Below are 5344 nucleotides of genomic sequence, written 5' to 3' on the forward strand. Positions count from 1 at the left end.
CAAAGGCAGAGAACTTTATAGCCAAAAACAGAAAAGAACTCAGACAAGAAGACAACTAGGTAAAGTGATATAGAACTGTTTATTTGTGTTTGTGTTATTGTTTGCTAGACTATTATAATTCAGGATACTGCTATCATTTAAGTAAAACGTTGAGGTAGAGTCTGATTCTGTGAATAGTGTGAGATCAAATACAGATGTTCTTCTGCTTCCCAGGTGGTTATTTAGGTGCCCTACACCTGGCCAAAGCAGAATGTAAGACTCACTGACTCAGTTAACAGTTCAACACTTAAAGCTTTAATTGTAACAATGTTGACAGACCCTGACTCCTCCGGGTCTAACTAAATAAAGGTTACTTTGTGGCAGAAACTTTCTGGAGGCTGGAACTTATTCACATAAATACTGTGAGCCTATAACATCTATGACTGTCTAACTTAAATACTGTGAGCCTATAACATCTTGGACTGTCCCCCACAACTTTGTTGCTGTCATCCCTTGTGAAGCTTCCAGATTGGCACTTAACATTTTAAACTTAACCTAACTGCCAAAATCAGGGCCAGGGATGCTGGGTAATAACTGCCGTAGAACCTTACCAGCCCTAGAGGAGCTTCTTAAAAGGGACAGAACTAAATTAGGTTTCCTCCCATTGAATGCTATACAAAACATAGCTAAACCCATTCTAACTGTGGGGAAACTAAATCTTAAAGGGGAAATAAACAAAGGCTCTGTGGGGGCATGACACTCCCGCCTAAAACTTCCTCTGGAAGTTTTACCTTTATCAACTTCCATTAACTATACTTAACTATTCTTACTGGAATACTCTTAATAACTATCTATCACTAATACATAACATCCACTATGCTAACTGTAAACTTCTATGCTAACTATAACTATAAACGTCTATGCTAACTATAAACTTCTAACTAACAATCTTGATTGCAGAATTCAAACTGCTTGTGGTTCACTGAAGTTCAATGTTCAGGATCTCTCAAGAGTTTGTCTCTTCAGCCGTTGGGAATCCACGGGCTGGAGTAGAGAGAAAAAAACACAATGCCTGCCTCTTTGGTTTAGAGCGAGACTTGTTGCCATTATGATACAACAAGAATACTGAGTTCCTAGTAATTCATTTCCCATTCGGGAATGTTCAAGTATGGGTGCTGTGTGGTTTCCGGGCTGTATGGCTGTGTTCTAGCAGCATTCTCTCCTGACGTTTCGCCTGCATCTGTGGCTGGCATCTTCAATCCTCTGAAGATGCCAGCCACAGATCTGGCCAATCACTATCTAGAACATTTCTGGCTCCAGACAGCCCTACTCTACTAGCACCTCAAGCTCTGGTGTCCGGCCATGAGAAGCCTTCAGAGCAATGCCCTACCAATGTTCAAGTTGTTTCCAGAGGGAGGGCTGATCCCGACCCTCTATAATAGTCTTGAGTTGACTCCTCTCTGCACCTAAACGCACTTTCTATGGATAGCGGCAGGAATTGTAGTAAGCTGCTAACCTCTCTGTGTTAATGTTTGGGTTTCAAAATGGGATTTTCAGGCCACAATTTTTTGCTCTTGAGAGAACACTCTGAAGTTTGAGGGGAGACAGAGTGCGTATATGAGTCCCATAATCTAGCATCCACATGTACTAGATTTTTTCCAGAAGAGATGCTTTTAGCCACGCCTACAGTTATCACTTCACAGAAACACTTATTTGTCTTTCATAACAGAGTAGAGGTCCATCAGCCCTTCAAACATGTACCAGAGAATGCTTGTCTCCTGCTGAGAACGAGTCCCGAAGCAATGTGGTACACCACCCAGCTACTACCTGTAATTCCAGTAGCATTCGCTTGACATGTCTTCATCTTTCAGTGTGTACTGCAGAGCTGATGGAAAATGTGTTGTATTAACCCTACAGAAGTAATTCACGTTGGCCCCATGGCGGAGCAGGAGGCTATCAAGCTCATAGTTGCCCATTCTTAAGACTACTTGGAGACAGTTAACAGGGTCCTGGTTGGGTAAGGCTCCAGCTTCTAGGAGCAGCTTAGCTGAGTTAATATCCCCATTTGAGAAGGCAAAATACAAAACTTGACTTTCAACACTTTCCCATCATCACATAGCCTTTTACAGCACAGGAACTCTCTGATGCAACATGAAATTGGGATCAAATCCAGATTTGAGAAGGAACTCCAGGCACTGAAAGTGGCCTCCTGCGGCTACGGAGTGGACCGGACTGATTCCGTTCTCCTTTATGGCAGAATAATCCATCACAGGAACCAGGATCTGTAAAACTAATAAGTGCCCTCTATAAGAAGCTCTGTGGATAGGCAGGTGTCCCGAATGCTTTGGAACATTGGCATCAGCCCCATATTCTAGGAGAAGCGAGACTGAATCTGGATTTCCTCCTCCTGCAGCTTCAAATAATATGGATGCACAGTCTGATGCCTGGGAAAGATCATCAGTGCCTCTACGCAATAAGATTTCCAGAATTTCTGTATGCCCGTTCTGTGCTAGAGGAGTGAAGCCATATGAACTCCATGGATCAGGATCTGCTTTAGACCAAAGCAGAAATTCTACCATGCTTTTTCTGCCAAGCTTGGCTGCCTCATGTAAAGCTGTCCTCTTGTTGACGTACTGCAGATTGACTTTGGCAAATTGTAGCAGCAAGGAGGCAATTTCATATGAGTCATGTTGAACAGCTATAAATAAAGGAGAATCTCCATCTTCATTCTTAAAACCAGGGTTAAAGACATTAAGTAGCAGAAAATGGACGTTTTCCACAAGACATTTATCCACCGCTACAAAGAGAGGAGTCTCTCCTTTCACGTTTGTCTGTTGCCACACTGTGGGGTCTGAAGCTTTCAGAGTTATTTCTAGAATATGTTTGTTGAGTTGAGCTGCAGCATCATGTAAAGGAAGGCAGCCATCTCCATCTTGCTCCTGGAAAGCTGAACTGTGGCTTATCAATAGCAACGTCTCTTCTTCACCTGTCCTAATAGCAGTAATTATCTTTCTGTGATTTGCACTTGTAGCAAAATAAAATCTGTCATTCTCTGCTGTGGTCACCGTCTCACACTTATGCACATCCTGCAAACTTTGTTGAATGACATATTGAGTAAGAATGTTATCGTCAAAATCATCACATGCACCTGCAGCTCGGTACATGTCAAAATCACATCGCTCAGCTCCAAAACCAGGTGGAAATAAATAATTGTTGTGTTCTTGAAATCCAATTTCTTCTACTTTTTGAGAAATATCAGTAGCTCTCCCTGTGCGCTTTTTCAGGGGGAAGGGCAACTTGTTGACAACTTCTCGTTGGGTCAAATGCTGATCCAAACATGCAAGTCCTGGCAGCTCAGGGTTTTCTTTCGCAGACTCCCTCCCTGAAAGCCGATCTGTCAAATCCCACAGTTTCTTGCAATCTTTCATTGCAAGCTTGGGAAAGGTTTGAAGTCTTTGTAGCAGTGAAGCTTCTATTTCTGATGATGCTCCATATCTTTCGTCTAATCTACTCCATGCTCGTTCTAAAGCCATGTGAGGGTTTCTTACATGTGCTGCATAGACTCTTCTTATTTGCGTTGACAATGTTGATTTCCACGAAAGCCAAAGCCATAACCGCAAGGTCCCAGCTCTTCCTCGGCATCTAAGTTTCTTAGCAGGGTCTTTGAGGGCTCTCTGGAATGTAATTTAGTCCAAAGTAAGTAGTCTTCCTGAATCATCAGAAAACTTCACTGAATGCCTCTGTCCGCTAAATCTCTTTCCCTAGGATTTCTGGAAAGGGTAGCTTTCAAAACATCTGACAAATTTGGGATGTCAGGGTTGCATAATGGGATTTGTTGCCTGATGATGCGGAGCAGAAGGTATAACCTGTGAAGCTGATACTCCAGGCACAACTGTGTCTTCAGAAGACTTCTGCTCCTTGTCTAAAAAATCATTGCTTAGAGAAGTCCAGCAAATTGGGCATCCCAATAACTGGATTTGTAGAAGTTTTCTTCCCCTCATTCTGTTCATATTTGCTAACTGACTTTTGCTTGTTGGATTTAGCTTTGGGGCAGATCATGTTTTGTGGTACTGTCTGCTGACTCCCACCCACCTCACTAGGCCTAAACCATGCTATGCTGTGGTCATCGTGAACTGGACCACTGATTGCTGCCACTCTGGACATCCTGGGACATTAGTTCTGCTGATTCTGCAGCTGCCAGCTGTTCTGTCACTTTGAATTCTTCTGAATCACAGTCACTTCTTCAAGGTTGGATGTCTGTTGGATTAAATAGGAAGATACCTTCATCATAGGGTCTTCTTCCTCTATTTCCTCAGAGCGGAAGGTAAATAAACTCTCTTTAAGGCCTTGCTCCAAAACTTGAGCTCTCATCATCAGCTCTTCTGCCTTTGCTCTTTGTTTTAGTGTTGATAAGGCTGCTTCTACTTTCAACTGCTTGATTCGGCCGAGACTCTTCCTGGAGCTTTCAGCAGCTGGGCTTAGCCCGACGGGCCGCTTCCACTGGAGCTTTCCAACTGAGGCTTTTTGACGGGCCTCTTCGCTGGAGCGTTCCAACTGGAAACTTGGCGGGCCGGTGCTTCCTGGTTCTAACCAAAGTCCACGTCCAACCGATGCGGGTACGCCGGCTTTCAACTGGAGCAGACTCACCCCACCATTCAGCTGGAGCTTGGCGGGCGCTGCAAACTTTCAAATGAGCTTGTTTTTTAACAATTTCTTCCCTTTTTTCCAGGAAGGCTGCTTGCTTCATGGCTTCAGTGGCCTCTGCTTTGATTTCCCGGAGCTTCATTTCCATGGCCATCATTTGAGAACAGCAAGAGTTCTTAGAAGCAAGCCTTTATTGGCATAGAGAACGGCAAGAGTTGCTACTATAATGTGAGCCTGACCTAGTGCTTCTTGTTCTGTAGGATGTGTGGGAAGACGAGGTTTTAGTTGCAGATTTGCTGCCAAACTTGCTTGGCACTTCAGCTGTAGCCTTTCTTGGAATGTGAGGTGACATTCCTCTTCCTATGCCTCTGAATAGGGATGCAGCGTCTACAGTTGTTTTGGTGGATTCTTCTTGCGCGTGCTGGATCTCTGATTGTTGACTTGGTTGCAACCCCTGCAACTTACTGGATAAACCACACATAATGTTGTTAAAAGAAGCTTTGCCTTTTCTCTCTGATCCCTTCTCTCCATCTTTGTAACTGTGATATTACAGCGCTTCTCTGACGGTAATCTTTCATCACAGCTTCTGTAGGAGGGAAATCATGTAACGCTTTTGGGGCTGGCGTTTCCCATACGTAAGGTAAAACTATTGTTGTAAAATCTCACTTGGCACATAACCAATATTTCTTCTTCTTGTGCGAGGCAATTTCCAGATTGATTA

General features: G+C 43.6%; 1 pseudogene; it reads right to left on the reverse strand.

Annotated features, from left to right (window-relative positions):
• Window positions 1-1504: 1504 nt before the first annotated feature.
• LOC125442440 lies at window positions 1505-3143 on the reverse strand (annotated as a pseudogene).
• Window positions 3144-5344: the final 2201 nt, after the last annotated feature.

This window comes from Sphaerodactylus townsendi, linkage group LG13 (genome assembly GCF_021028975.2).
Source record: "Sphaerodactylus townsendi isolate TG3544 linkage group LG13, MPM_Stown_v2.3, whole genome shotgun sequence".
Lineage (NCBI taxonomy): Eukaryota > Metazoa > Chordata > Lepidosauria > Squamata > Sphaerodactylidae > Sphaerodactylus > Sphaerodactylus townsendi.